Below are 16,356 nucleotides of genomic sequence, written 5' to 3'. Positions count from 1 at the left end.
GCCGGAGTCTTCCAAGACAACGATGTGATCTGACCCCTCTCGACTGTCCTGGTTCTCAACCGACGTACGACGGCGCTGCGATACGGATCTCTCCCTCCTACCCTCTAGCCTCAAACGAGTACGAGACGGAGGAACAGGCTGAAATCAAATGGTAAGCCAAGTCAAATGAAAGAAATAGAAATGCAAACACAATACAAGATAAGAGACATATCTCTGTCGCACCACCCCGACGACATGATGCCTGATAGCTCAACCTCACCTGCTGATAACGAAAGGCGTCCATAGATCTTGCCATCCTTGTCAGCACCTCGCGAGTAAACTGCAAAAGGAAAAGATTAGAAATAATCAAAATATACATACAGGAGCTGGGGATATCATCTCCTCAACCGGCCCATAAGACCCCTGATAAGTGATGGACATGGTCGGAGGTACAAACTCCGCAGCCTCAGCAGCAGCCTGCGGAAATAAAATTCCAACAATTAAACTCCATTGAGGGCTACCAAAGTAAAAATCAAAAGATACATAAACATACCTCCGCTTCCTCCGATATCGAAGGTGGTGGAGCCAAATGTGACAAAAATCTCTTAGCGTAGTCATGTTCGGGTGGCCGAACCTCTTCCAATCAACGCCAGTTAGCGACGAGTCTATAAAAGTCCTAAGACTCTCTTGGTCCATCATGTGCGATGGAGGACGAGTCGGAACGATGAAGAACGTGGACGAGTGCTAAATTGCAACTCTCTTGCCCAAATACACCACAGCGTAGTACGTCCCTTGGAAGTAACGCCGCTGAGTTGTATATTGAACATCCCATACAAGAACGTCCAATCCGACCCATTGACAGAAAACAGGCTTAGGATCATGTAGAAAGAGATATCCATAAGACATAGTCCTACAAAAAAGAAAAAACAGAAATAGTGGAAATGATTCGTACCGCCAGAAGTGACTCTCGCACGAGTCCGGTAGCAACCATGCCAGGATAACAACCTCCCTAACTAGCAACAATGGGGAGCTCTCGAGGCAAAGACCTAGCAGGAGACAAGGTCGGAAAGTACTCGTAGAACTAAACCTGTAATAACAGGAAAGGATCAGCAAAAGCTAGCTAGCACGGAACGACCAATTATATTAAAGAAAAATAAGAGTATACCTCTATGATCCTTCAGAAACTAGAGAGGGTGACCTCCTCGTCATACCTCCAATGGCGACAAGCATGCCACAATTCAAGCAAGAAGTCGACATAGGCCAAGCTGGCCCAGTCAAAAGTCCCGACCCGCCTAAGGTCGCGAAGAGTAGGGAGGTAGTAGAGAAAAACTCGGTACCCTTTTCAAGGGAAAATCTCCCTTACAGAAGAATTAGAACAAAGATGCGCACCCGCTGCTCCAGGGTGGTCGCATCATCTTGCGAAGACCAAAGAGACCGGCGGATGGATCAGCAACTCATCTGTCTCGCCCTAGAATTAGCACGAGCTCGGACGACAATAGGACCTAGCAACTTGTCCACCTCTTCTGAGGAAAGAGTGAGATCCCTACCAAGAGGAACAACAGTCGACCGGAACTCCAATCCGGTAATGACAGAAAAGTCGAGGGTATTGACAATCATCTTGCCCGAAGGAAAATGGAATGTGTTGGTGGTGTCCCAAAAGAACTCCACCAGAGCCTGAACCAGGAAATGGCTCGACTGCAAAGAGAAAAGCGCTTGCGTAGTCCGAAGTAGAGGAGTCAAGCCGCATGACTCCCAAAGCGCGAGCAGCTCCATGTTGTTGCGAAAGTAGGTGTCGTACAGATGCCCAATGTCATTGTTGCCTTAGCCATGGCAACGAACTCGATCATCGATGATGCCACGATGAACGCGATTTAAAATGTTAAAGGTGGGCGCAAAGTGAAAAGTACGTCTGTCCCACTCAGGGAACTCCCCCCCAAGGCTGGGACGTACCCTCGCCTGCGTCGAAAAACTCGTCCTCTCAATGAGCCCCAGGATAGCGTGAGCCAGAACCACGACGTCGAGCTATACTATTTATGTTCCAAAAATGAAGGATATAAATTAAAGGGTTCTACAGTATCTAAGGTTTGCCTAGCCGCATGATACTATGTTCGTCAAAAAACAGAGTACGTAGCACTAAAATAGAGCATGTTTTTTGTTCAAACAATAAAAGCATTTCTGAGCAATCAAACAATTTCTTACAATATTATGGCAAGTATTGTGACAAATTAAGCACAAAGAGCATGCAAAAACAAGAAGAACAAGCTACATTTTGCTCACGAACTCAAAGTGCCTAACAATGGCAAGTCATTTGTTTCTTCACCAAATTGAGTTAAACAAGTCTCAAAACACTCCCAAGGTGATATACAAGCATGTATAAGCAATTTCATGGCAAGAATTTTGACAAACGAAGCAAAACAAGTAAGAACATTTTTGAATTTTTTAAAAATTCGCAAATAAACATGCATGAAATTCTTCCAAATTGAGAGGAGTTGAAGCAAAACTTACATAGATCAACAAACTAGAGATTGAGAGCTTTGATTTGCAACAAATTTGAGCGAAATTCGTTGTGAAATGAGCAAGAACGAACCATTTGAAGTTTCGAGCGAAGCCGAGCAAGAAATGACGAACAGCCGAAATGAGGAAGAAAAATGGATTTTATTCCAGAAAACGCGACTCCATCGCGCTGCGTTGGAGCAATCGCGCCGCAACAAGACTAGCGCGTCGCGATGGCACATTGCAGCGTACGTTGGCTCCCCTTTCTTCAGCGTTGCAATTCTTGAGCCCCATAAGTAACTTATGTGGACTTTAATCAGCGTTTTGGGTTCCTTGGTACGACAGTTAGCCCCTATAAGCAAATTGACATGATTCGTAGTCGGCTCGATAACAATAGCAATAAGTGATCGGCCTGACGACAGTCATCTCACTTTACTTAAGTGCCTAAGTATTGGCTCATTGCAAGCACCGAAGTATTGGTTCACAAGCAAACGCAAACGTTAAATTATTAGCTCATTACATCTACAAATGCGCCGAGGTACTGGCATAGAAAAAGGAAAAGCATCAGCAAACTAAGGATCACAAGGTAACGAGGTCTTCGTCGACTTTCACTAGGATGTAAAAGTTGTCAAAAAATGATCGAGTCGAGGTATAGACGAGATTTTGGAGACAGCTACAAGCAGCGGTCTTCGAGGATGTCCCGAGGTACAAAGGAGAATGTCTAAAGCGGCGAGGAACTGCCGCGGCAAGGTACTGCCACAACAACTGAAGATAGCTACAAGTAGAGATCTTCGACGATGTTCCCTAATTTGTGGAAGATGGTCATAACAAAATTGAAGATGGCTACAAGTAGCGGTCTTCGACGATGCTCCCTAGGTTGTGGAGGATTGTCACTACAAATGAAGATAGAGAAGCATTGGTACCTTTGACGGCGTTCACAAGGCACTTCGGAGGTCGTCACAACAAAAATGCAGCAATAAAAATCGGTTACTTCAGAGACGTGTACTCGACGGTGCAAGATACACGTTTCTAACTCTTTTATATGCTAAACTAACGCTAGTTTGCAGGTATCGGCGTCACAAGAATGATTTAGGATCGCAAAATGTTCTAAATCATTCTCTGTCCCTATCACTACTTTGACTTTTTTTTTCTAAACTTGCGCTTTTCCTAACTCAGTCAAAGTGGGGGCTGCTGTAGACACCAAATTGTGTCTCCCAAAAACCAAACCCAGTTATGAGTACCTTTCACGTCATTGGATATCGAACAAGGTGAAATGTGAAAGAGTCTTGTGATTCTCCTGTTTTAATAAAAAATACTTCTTTCTGTTTTTGAAAATCTTTCTTTTCGTACCTTATTTATGAAAAATGTCCCATCAAATTTAATTTGGTCCATAATATGGGTTCAATAATGGTATAGTTGGATGGGACTCGAAAAGAGCTTTCCAACGATAATGAGGAAGTTATGGCCTAAATATTAAATTGGATATTAAATGAGTTTTATTGGGCAACCTAATGATCAGGTGGAGGGTCCATTAATTATCATTCTGTAGACACCCAAATGTGTCTCCCCAAAACCAAACCCAGTGATGAATACCTTTTGTATTGAATGATTATCGAATGAGGTGAAAGTGTGAAAGGTCAAGTGTTGCGGTTGGTTTTTATTTAAATTCTTTCTTTCTGTTTTCGAATAACAACTCTATTTTATGAAAACAGCCAATCCAGTTTAGTTTGGTCCACGACAAGGGTCCAATAATAGTGTAGTTGGATGGGGCTTGCAAAGAGCTTTCCAACGATATATTATAAGCCCAATTCCGATGAATAATGAGGAAGTTATGGCCAAAATACTAAACTGGGCCCGGTTTGATCTTTACATGCGGCCCAATGATCTAGGGGAGGGCCTAATGATAATTATTATTCCTAAAATATTAGAATTGATTATAGTCTTCTAGAATTCTCTAGAAGGTTCTTTGAAATCCTAATAAAATTAGAATTAATAATTAATAGTTAATAATTTGATAACTTTTATTTGGAATAAAATATTATTTTATGAAAAATACGATTTCAGTTTTCGTACGGACTTTACAAATCAATTTTAATTGATAAGTGGACTCCGTGTTTGAAAGCGCGTAAGAATCCAGGCTGTCGCCAAACGACAGGCTTGTCGCCACCCGACAAACCCTATCACCACGCGACAAGCCTTGTCGCCACGCAACAGACCCTGTCGCCTGGCGACAAGGTCAGTTTTGCGGCGATAGAGTGGAGTTTTATTCCTTATCAAATTCTACCTAATTCCGAACTGTTTTCTTATAAATAGGGTCCCGAACCTCCGTTTTGATTCATTCACAATCATCATCAATTCTCATCAACAATCATCTTTCTCTCTCTAAAGCTAGAAGCTTTCTCTCTCTTTTTCTAAACCTTCCCTCTTACAAAATTCCGCATTCACAAGATTTAGAAACACCAAGCCAAGTTCGAAGTTGCCTTTGCCTTAGACGTGAAAGGTTATGATTTCTGAGGGTTTGGTCCCTAATCTTTATTTCAATTATTTGATTTAATTCTTTGATTTATTATTTTCCTTGAAGTTACCAACGCGTGTATTTTGTTATTAGAAAGAGATACGAGGCATCAAAGTATGTAATCTTGTTGCTCTATTCTTGTAGAAAGCATGTTTAAATTTGTTTAATTCCTTGTATCATGTTAGGATGTTATTATTGCTTTCTAGTATCATGTTTAAGGTGCCTTTTACTCTTTTCTAATAGCATGTTAGTATCATGTTAGGTTTAAAGCTTTGATTTTTATTGCTTAGTGACATGTCAGGGTTTGGTATTAATCTTGTTAGTGTCATGCCTAGGATCTTGCTATTATATTTAAGATTTATTATTAACATGATTATAATTGATTATAATTATAATTATGGTGATTATCATGTTGCTTGATATATTATTATTGTTATTGCTTGATCACGCCTTTTATGCATGTTTAAAGGGAATTTGTACTTGTAATCATGCTTAATAAGATAAGTAATAATCTTGTTTAGGGCTAATATGATTATAATTCAAGTGATCGCCAATAATAGTTTTGCTTGTGCATTAAATTCAACCAACATAGATAAACAGGTTTAGGGTTAACCTATTGATTGCATGTTAGTCAGAAAGCGCACATGAATACGAGTAGAATAAAGTAGAGGCCTATTTTTAGGGCAGGTTCAATCTCTTTTAGGTTGGATTTGTACCTTCATCCCCGAGCCCTATTTGGTTCAAGACCTTTTGGAGTTGACGATCTCCTGGATCGTTAAGGGGTGTAATCTTCACCTTGTGAACGGTTTACAAGTTCCTAAAACTTGTTGGCGACTCTTTTGCTCTAGCTTCCTTCCTTTTGGACGCCACCACGCTCAAGTGCATGATCAAAGTGGGGTTCAAGCTTGGGGTTAATGGCTTGAAATGTTCCCTACACATTCCTAAAGTCATTAGGAATTACTTTAATTTTCCATAATAATCTAGAAGGTTATTTTTAGTTCTGAAGAGATTAGGATTAATAATTATATTTTTATATATTTTTAGAAAAGATAAAGAATTTCAGTTGAAATAAAACAAGTGTTTTAAAGAGATTTAATTTGATTTTTATTGATAAAGTACGGACTCTAATTATTCAATTATATTGGAAAAAAGACTCCGTACAACAAATATTATACCGCAGCACCATCACGCTACGACAACTCCAACGTGCCACAATAGGCCTGTCGCGCCATGATTGACCCATTGCATCGCGATAGCCTTGTTGCGTCGTGATGGGAGCAATTTTACTTTGATTAAAATTCGATCTTCTCTTATTGTTTTCGAATGTTTTTCTCTATAAATAGGGTCCTATTTCCCCGTTTTCAATAATTAACAATCATCTATTATTTTCTCTCTCTTTAAGCTTATTCTTTTTCTTTCTCTCTCTTGAATTCTAAGCCTAGCCTTTTAAATACACCCTTCGTCCATCACGAGACTTAGACACACCTAGCCAAGCTCGAATTTGCCTTCGCCCTAGACGTGAAAGGTTGATAATTTATGAGGGTTTGGTCTCAAATCCCTATTTCAATTATTTAAATTAATTGTTTGATTTAATATTTTCATTGAAGTTACTAACATGTGTATTTTTTTGATAGAAAGAGATACGAGACAACAAAGTGAGTAATTCAATTGCTCTATTTCTTTAGGAATCATGCTTAGATTATTTTAATTCCTAGTATCATGTTTAGGGTATTTACTAATATTTCGAATATCATGTATGTTTCTAGTATCATGCTTAGGTTGCTTCCTATTTCTTATATCTTCTATGTTAGTATCATGTTAGGATTAATGCTTTGATCTTTATTATTTAGCGACATGCTAGGATTTGTTATTAATCTTGTTAGTATCATGCCTAGGATCTTGCTAATATTAATATTATGATGCTTTGATGAGAATATCGTTATTATGATGATGTTTGTTGTATCAATAATATTATGTTGCTTGGTATTATTGTTATTGCTTGATCACACCGTCTCTTGTAGGTTTAAAGGGAATTTGTACTTGAAATCACACTTAATAAGATAACTAATAATTTTATTTAGGCTAATATGATTTTAATTCAAGTGATTGCCAATAATAGATTTGTTTGTGCATTAAAAATCAACCAACATAGAATAAACAGGTTTAGGATTAATAAATTAATTGTATGTTAGTCGAAAAGCGCACATGAATATGAGAAGAACAAAGTAGAGGCCTATTTAGGGCAGGTTCAATCTCTTTTAGGTTGGATTTTTACCTTCATCCTCGGATATCTAGTCATGGTTCAGGACCACTATGGAGTTAGCGATCTCATACATCGTGAAGGAGTGTAACCTTCACCCTGTAAACGGTTTAAAAGTTCCTAAGACTCGTTGGCAACTCTTTTGCTCTAGTTTCCTTCCCTTTGGACGCCACCATGCTTAAGTGTATGATTATAGTGGGTCTGAAGTGTGGGATGCTTGAAATATTCCCTATAGTTAGGCTAGGTGTTTTTTATTCTTGTGGCTCAATCAGTTGTCCATAAGCATTCTTCACGTTTATCCAACACAAAGATGGTTTTATTTTCGTCATAGCACTTCTAGTCGGGGCAGGAGGCCAAAAGTAGATGTCTACAGCCTTGCTATGGTGCGATTGGTGCTGCTAGCATATCCGGCCAGCCATACTGGGCTTGCGATACGAGCAAGGCATATTCAGCTAGCATACTTGGCCATGCTAGGCATGCTAAGCTACGGCCAAGCCTTGCCCCCTTGCCTTGTGACAGTAGCCTTGGCTAGCTATATTGCACTAGCCCACGGATTGCTCGGGGCATTTCAAGGCCAGGGATATATTTATAACTTGTTGATTGCTTGAGTATTCGTCTCGTCGATTCCTATATTCGACTCTACTTATGACCCTCGATTTCGATGCTCCTAGCTCGATATCCGACGTCTTTGTTCGTAATACTCTGATGACTCGTTTAATCCATCCGATTATTTCATCCTCTGGGTTCGGTTACTCGATTGAGTGTGACCATAAGGGTTAAGTCAAGATTAAGCTGTAATATTAAGCATACATTAATATTATTGATCAGAAGCAACCTCTAACTAGGGATTTAGACCTCACTGAATATATAGCTTTCTTATAATTCGGAACCCTCTATCAGAATAATACATTTGTTCGAAGGACACCATTCCTTTCAATGTGGTTGTTATTATTTAATATGCATGTTTAGTTACTTTAATTTGTGTGCGAATTTTGGGTGGGTTTTCTTCCGCGTGATGTAGGATATCATGAAACCCAATAGTTATGTTGATGTTGATTCCGCAGTAGATGGGGATTATAAGGTAGATGGGGATGTAGACGACGGTGAAGGTAGTGATGAAGAACCTGAACAAGACAAAGTGAGCTACCGGGATCTCCAGATCAAGTTATTGCTGGAAAAGGTTGAGAAAGGGAAACACAAGCTAGGTCATGTTGAGAAAAAGACAAGAAAGAGGGGCAAGAAAAAGGTATGTCATGTTAGATGCAAATGATAAAAACTTAATTGTTGTGTAATACTTGGATGAAGAAATAAAAAGTGTAATGACATGTGTAGGTCGAGAAGACAAAGGGAGAAGAGGTGAAGGAGAAAGGGGTTGTCATTAAAACACAATAAAGAAATTTGCATAAGGTACTCTTTTAACTTTGTTTGTTGAAATCCATGACATGGAAATGTTTATTGTGAGTTTTGTTGATGGTCCTTTGTTTAGGTAGTTGGGAAAATAAATTGAATTAATAAAGATGTAAAGATGATGACTGGTGTATGAAATAATTTAATTGTAAATTCTAGTTGAGTTATAAGTAAAGTATGAGTATTATTAGTCCTTAATTGGATGTGCCAGATTAAAATCCCTTATCAAATATTCACAAGTAATTATTATGGGATTGTATAATTAGTGTGTCTTTAGCTTTGTTATATGGAAGGACAACTGCTGTAATTTGTTGTAATTTAGTTCCAAATGTGGAAAAGTGAGGTAATGTAGAATTTTAGTTAGAATTGAAGAATTTGAGTAACCTACAAGGAATTAAATCGGTTAATGGTCTTATTTTATGAGGCGTGGGTCGGTGTTTATTGATTGAACTTTGTCTTGTTTGAATGTAATGTTGTAGGTCCCAAATTTTCATGGTGTGAAGGCATTTACATCTGTAGTGAAGAAGTTTGAAGACTCTAGGAGTATGTTGGTCACAGAATTTGGGTTCGGAGGCTTGTTAAGTATACCCTTAACTTTTTTACCCCAAAAATTTGTGTACTGGCTATTGACAAGGGTGATGGGTAATGGGTGATGGTTCGTTAACTTTTGGAGATGAGTATGTGCTTCTTTTGAGTCATGTTCAGGTCGAGTGCGTACTTGGGATTCCCTTGGGGTTGAAGCCGTCTACGATTCCTAAGGATAAGCAAGAAGAGCACAGTAGAATTTTTGAAAAGTTTGGGGAAAATGATAGCATTACATTAATAGCTGCTTTGGGGGCACTAATTCGGACGGATGAGGAAGGAAATGTGTTACCGTTGTTGAAGGAGGACAAGGCTGATTTCAAGATAGCCTTTCTAATAGTTGCTTTGGGGTACATATTGTGTGCTACGACAAATACAAGCCACCTTGGAGTGAAGCTTGTATCGACATTATTCGTCTATAATGAAACCAAGGAATAAGACTAGGCCACATTTGTATGTAACTGGATGGTTGTAGTAGCCATGAATTTTTAAAAGAAATTTGAAAGCAATGGATATGATGTTGAATTTGGGGGTTGTGTCCTTTTTTGTTGGTGAGTTAATTGGACTTTTAATCTAAATATGTGTTTAGTAATTCTAATAAATTATATATCGTTTGTAACAGTTACTTGAACTAAACCTTCTTGTGCAATTTGTGTAGATTTCCTATCTACATCACCTTAGTCGAGTGCCAATGATTTAGGGTGTTTGACCGAGGTTGGAGGCATGGTCGGAACAAAAAATCAATGAAGCTGTTGCCGATGATAAAAACAGAATATGGAGATTATGGGAAATTACCGGTTAGTACTAGTTTGACATTTATTTGATCTGAATACTGGAGAAGTTTTTGTGTTTTAGGTTCTTATTTTGCGTGACTGTTTTGCGGTCTTTGAATATAGCTTATGGTGAGGACCACTCATTGACTCCTCAGGAGGTTCCAAAGTAAAGGGTGGAAAGAGTAGAATTGAAATAGATTACACAGGAGGTAGAAGTGCGAAAAATTACGTAGGAGGTAGATGTGGATAAAATTACGAAGCAGGTATAATGCAATTGAAAAAATGTTTGGTTGTAGCTTTCTAATTTATTAAATTTTGTAATACGTCCTTTTGCCGCTGGTTAATAGTTTGTATATGTATATGCTTCCCTGTAGGTGTTTTATAGAATAACACCTAAGTTGTTGTCTATGATATACTTAAAATTAGGTGATGTTATGAAATCAATGCATCAGTTAATGTCACTATGTGTTGACGTAGCTAATGCCTAGAAAGGTGATTAGGGGTAAGCCAATGGAGAGGGGTATGGCAATGGAGAAGGAACTTGTTGTGCATCATAACTTGTCTGGTGAAAAGCATGATGTTGTGATCGGTGCTGATCAGGATATGGCCAGTTGTTGGTTGGAGAATGAAAAACTGGACCAAGGTGGGGAAGGACTTGGGGGAGATCCTTCTACTAATACAGTTTAAAGTGAAGATGACTTGGATTGTGTGGTTCAAGATTGCGGTTGATCCACCGTTTGCAAAGGATGGGTGTGAGGTCAAGGTGGTGGGATGAATCCAAGGTGAATAGGGTTGACATAGAGGTTGATCAAGGTACTGTCCTGGAGTTCCATAGTTGTTCAGATATTGAAGTGGAAGTTAAGAACATGGAGCCTTAACCTCATATAGTTATGGGTTTGGTTGGGACGAGGGGAACTACCGTGTTAGTTGGTGCCGAATGTAGTTTGGCAAAGTATTCTTCTTTTGATGAGGAAGATGAGCCTAATGGGAAGGGGAAGGCACTGCAGATAAGAGGGTGTTCACACCTACAGAGGCAACCTTATCAGCCATGTTCACCGATGTGTCAAAAACCTAAATACATACAACCCTCGAGTCACGATTGCTTTAGTTTTTAAAGCGCTGGAAGGAGCTGGTTGTTCTTCATACACTGTGTGACGCTTAGCTCCCTGACCTAAGTAATACTCACAAATCACCATTGTATATGTGCTTAGCTTCTAGACCTAGGCAACTTTCAAGATGTTTTATTTGTTTTTCACACACTATATATGATGCTTAGCTTCTTGACCTAAGCAACATACATTTTCAACAAACTACCACACTTAGCTTCACGGCTTAAGTTCATTCATTGATCGTGTCAAATGAGGTAACTGTCCTTAGCCTCTTGGCTACGAAAATTCATCATACATATATTATTTTCAAGACGAGAAATTCAATTTGACCAGAAGAAAATCCATGCGATTCATTTCGCTTTGCTCAACGAGGAAGTTCAAAACTTCTTCCCTTTTTCATGTCTTCTCTTTTGGGGAAGTTCAAAAACTTTTTCAAAATTTTTTTCGGCGTTGAAGTGTAAAAATTCTTCGACTTTTTCATCTTTTTATTTTGGAAAAGTTCAAAAACTTTTTCAAAATTTTTATCGAGGAAAGTTCGAAAACTCTCACTTCATTTTTCACGTCGTTCTTTTTTGGGAGAAAGTTGGTACCCTCCACTTATGACAAAAAATGACGAAAATTTTTCCCTTTGCCTTTTCATTTGCTTGCGTCTGCACACACACTCAAATCATACGCATACACACACAATCACAAGTCATACACATGTCATGTCAAGTCAAGCTTGGCCAAATCAGTTGGTCAAGTCAATCACAATTTATGCGAGTCCTTTGGCAAATCTCATTTTGCAGGTCTCGGTTACAGCCCACGTTCGGGGATAAACGAGTCATCTATAACCCATGTTCGGGGATAAGACAAACATCCATAGCCCACGTTCGGGGAAAAGCGAACCATCTATAGCCCACGTTCGGGGATAAGCAAACAATTTACAGCCCACGTTCAGGGATAAGAAAACCATCTATAGCCCACGTTCGGGGATAAGAGAACCATCTACAGCCCACGATCAGGGATAAGCGAACAATCAACATCCCAAGTTCGAGAATAAGCGAACCACGTACAGCCCACGTTCGGGGATAAACAAACCATCTACAGCCCACGTTCGGGGATAAGCAAACCATCTACGACCCACATTCGGGGATAATCAAACAATCATCATTCTTCAAATACTCAATGATCATCATTCATCAGGCTGCCCAAGGCGTAAGAGTCTACGTAGAAAACTACTAAACATATTTGTTACTGATACATTGGTGTCAGATAAGCATTCAATTCCTTTATTCTTTTATCTGTGGATTTAACATTTTTCTGCAGGTATCAATGTATACAGAGTGATTTAGGATCACAAAATTTCTTAAATCATTCTCCCGTCTCTATCGACTACTTTAACTATCGTTTTCAAAACTTACGTTTCTATAAACTCAGTCAAAGTGGAGCCTTTTATAGACAACTAAAAATGTCTCCCTAAAACTAAACCTGATGATGAATGACCTTTCACCACCATCGTTGGTTGGGTCGAGTATTTAATCTTTGGAGTGCTAATCCATATTCAATCCCAATACATTTCATAAAACAACCTAATTCTTCGCCCATTTGCCCAAACCATAACTTATTTTCCACTTTCCGTATCTACATCACAAAACCGAGATAAATTGATTTTGTAGGCCTATAATTTTGATATTTAGTTGGATAGACATTCAATAAGCTTTCCCAACGATATATCATAACACTACTACAAAAATAGGCTGACAGACCAGTCCAAATTGGCTTTAGAGACCCTTCTTGAACGGGTCTCTTATCTTAGAGGTTTATTTGATAAAGAGACCCCCTCATTCATAGGGGTCTATTTTTAAAAACAAACAGACCTAATATTAGAGTTAGGCGGTCTGTTAGGCGTGGTGTATAATAGTTACATACATTAGAAGGGAAAAAGACTCGTTATGTGTGATATGGGGCCTTTTTGTGGGGAGTGAAATAGACCTGTTATAATATATAACGGGTCTGTTTGATCCCTTTAATTTCAAAAAAAAATTAATTTTTTTCAGTGTAATATTTATTTGAATTTTGAAAAGTTTTAATTTTTTACCGCTCCATTCAAATTGCTTAAATTTAAAAATTTGAATTACAACAATACAATTCAAGATTAAATTAAATAACATGAATAGTACATAATTTAACAGCTACAATTACTCAATCACCAACATAAAATTAAACCTCTTTGGTTCAACAAGTTTAACAAACACACTTAGCATTCAAGAACACTACCAAAGTATTGTCATTGATATGGTTTTTTTAAAAAGAAAATGGTATTGCAATTCATAAACTTGGAATTGTGATTATTTGGTAATGGAAAGCGAACTAGCTGAAGAAGTCGCATATAATCATATATTTTCTTCTCATAATCAGACTTTTGCTCACCAAGTCACCATCTCCACCCAATTCATTTCAATAACTGCAATTGTCACGAACTGGAAAACAAATCAAACACAAAAATTCAGAATATATTTAAAATCAAATTGACCCAAGCATAATTTGGAGTAAAAAATCATATACTCACCAACACAACATTCAATTAATAGATCTTGAGCATCTCTAGCCACACGAGCATCTGGGGGCAACATCTCCTTTATTATTTTAGTCATTATCACTGGAAACAAGAAACAAAATGTATTGAAAACTCAATCAAGTCACAGGATATAATGACTATTGACTAGTTCTATTCAAAACCAAGGTAATTGAAGTTTAAAATCTTTGGGAATTAAGTTACAAAGCTAGCTCCTTACTGAAAATTTAATTAACAATATAATTAAGGTTTAAGACATATTGTGATGCTACCGAAATTCCATAAAATCGGTAAAATAAAAAATAAGACATTTGGGAAAATAAATAGCAGTGCATAGTGTTTCCTGAAACCACAAGGCCCCTACTTATGATTTTCAAATTCTAAATAATCACAAAAATGCTTTAGTCTGTTAATACATGTGCTTGAAAATGTAGTGCAATCAAGAGCAAGAGGAAATAAATAACACCTAATCAACTTTATAATCATATATTTTCTTCTCATAATCAGACTTTTGCTCACCAAGTCACCATCTCCACCCAATTCATTTCAACTAATGCCATTGTCACGAACTGGAGAACAAATCAAACACAAAAATTCTGAATATATTAAAAATCAAATTAACCCAAGCATAATTTGGAGTCAAAAATCAAAACAAAACCTAAACAATAGATCTAAACAGTAAGTCTTAAATTAATTAAAAAAGTTTAGATTATAGAAGAAATAAAACCGAAAAAAAAACAAAGAACGGTAAATATTGACATGAAACGAGGATTGAATTGGAAATGAGAACTCGTTAAAATCCAAAATTCACGCTAATTTTTTTTTTTATATAAAAAAGATAAATTCACCAAATATAAAAACCCAATAATCTCCATGTCACATATAAACTCTAATAACATAAAAGTATAATTATACTTCAGATTGATTGAAGTTATTGAAGGAATCGAGGCTAATAAGGTTGCCGAGCCTTTTACAAACTCTTCTGGTCAAAACACCGCAGATCCGAAGGCGACAACCAGGACAAGAAATACGAACCAGCAGCACCACCCATATGAGTCGGCAGAAAGCAGCAAACGAAAGCAAAGGGTCTTGAAGCTGTAAAAATGATTGTTCTATCCTTAAAGTGCAAGCTCGAGGAGGGGTAATTGCTCCATCTTTTTAGGTTGATAATTAAAACAAATAATGGAAGAAATAGATGAAATAAGAGATAAAAGGATAGAAAAAATATAATGAGTGGATGAAGGGAGGAAGAGTAGCGTTTTGTTTTGGGTATTTTTGTCCCTCGGGAGAGTTACAGCTCGAAGACTAGTCCACCGCGGTCCGTACCTGTAAAACACAGAGACTTAGGTTGGTAGGAGCTCTGCCTCCGACGATTAAGTTAGAACGCGTAGGAGAATGTAAAGAGTGTGGAAAAGTAAAGTGAGATCTTCTCGAATTCCGAGATTAGGTGTTTTCTCTGACGAGAGAGAATGTAGGGTAATGTAATAATTGAACGTGTCCCAAAAATGGGGGAAATCTCCCTATTTATAGGGTCATGGGAATACGCGCTCATTAGGTCATTCTGATCTAATAGGCTACGCCGCTTTACGACTTTCTCGGGAATATGGGCTTAAAGGCCGCAACTCTAGCTGATATCTAATGCTAACACGTGTCAGCTTGTGAGTGGCCCATTTTGAACCTGTTCAGACTTGACATGTGTCCCTTTCTGATTGGGCCACGTGTCTAGGGTATTTTTACCCTAAACATTTGCCCCTCACAGGGGTGACGTGGCAGGCCACGTTGCGCCTGTGACACGCGTCACCCTGTGCATTGTGAACAGTAAAAAACTGTTCACCTTCTGAGGTATGACCGGGATGCCTCCGTTTTACCTCTCTATAAATAGGTTTTAATTCCCCCCCTCCATTGTCTCCCCATATTTGACCCTTTTTCAAGTCTAGAGAGAGAAAGAGAGAACATTTTAGAGAGAGAGACTCTGATACCGCCTGTAGCGATTACTCAACTGTCCGCCTGCTTTTCCAACACACTCAACCGGTTACCGTTTGAGGCTGCTTTTAGAGTTTCAGAGTTACACAAAAAGGTAACCGCCTCTGCTCTCTTCCAGCATTTTTCATTTTTTCCGTTTGTATACATTCGTTTTCAAATAAAATGGACTCTACATCGACACACACGGCACTGCCTAGGTCATTCAGCTAGTCTCCTGGTACGGTTGAGTTTAGAGCTGGGGGTGCCTTTTTTGGACATTTGGACCTGCCTTGCCCATCCCCAAATCCCTCCGTCTTTGTGTCTATGCAGGACACGATGGCTAGATAAAACAAACGGCTATCAAGTCAAGGAGACGGCGTGCTATGGAAGTGCCCGCCGATGAAGTTATTCTGGATGGGGAGTTTGAGGGGTCAATTGAGCAAGAAGGATCCTCTCCAGGTGGATGCCCTACTACTCCCAGTGATGGGATCTTGAGGGAGGCAGATAGCGAAGAATCCACTTCTGTTCATAATACAAACGAGGAGTCAGGCGGCGAAGAGGCCGTTGAAAGATCTGGATCAGAGGCTTCCAGCTCTGGCCAAGAGGATGTTGTGGCTGCTATGGCAGCCCTACTACTCCCAGTGATGGGATCTTGAGGGAGGGAGACAGCGAAGAATCCACTTCTGTTCATAATACAAACGAGGAGTCAGCCAGCTAGG

General features: G+C 38.7%; 2 long non-coding RNA genes across 2 annotated transcripts; one reads left to right on the top strand and one right to left on the bottom strand.

Moving 5' to 3' along the window:
* The first annotated feature begins 8,253 nt into the window (after window positions 1-8,253).
* LOC145576563 (uncharacterized) lies at window positions 8,254-9,761 on the top strand. The gene is made up of 3 exons (XR_014098448.1): window positions 8,254-8,493; window positions 8,580-8,654; window positions 9,134-9,761. It is a non-coding gene; the product is annotated as an uncharacterized LOC145576563 (long non-coding RNA).
* A 3,446-nt stretch (window positions 9,762-13,207) lies between these two features.
* On the bottom strand, window positions 13,208-14,930 carry LOC145576562 (uncharacterized). The gene is made up of 3 exons (XR_014098447.1): window positions 14,591-14,930; window positions 13,670-14,244; window positions 13,208-13,580 (listed from the first exon to the last, which is right to left on the bottom strand). It is a non-coding gene; the product is annotated as an uncharacterized LOC145576562 (long non-coding RNA).
* Between the last annotated feature and the right edge of the window lie 1,426 nt (window positions 14,931-16,356).

The sequence above is a fragment of the Chenopodium album genome, chromosome 13 (genome assembly GCF_948465745.1).
Source record: "Chenopodium album chromosome 13, dcCheAlbu1.1, whole genome shotgun sequence".
Lineage (NCBI taxonomy): Eukaryota > Viridiplantae > Streptophyta > Magnoliopsida > Caryophyllales > Amaranthaceae > Chenopodium > Chenopodium album.
The sequence above is the reverse complement of the archived record's forward strand: the minus strand, read 5'-3'. Positions and strand labels throughout refer to the sequence as shown.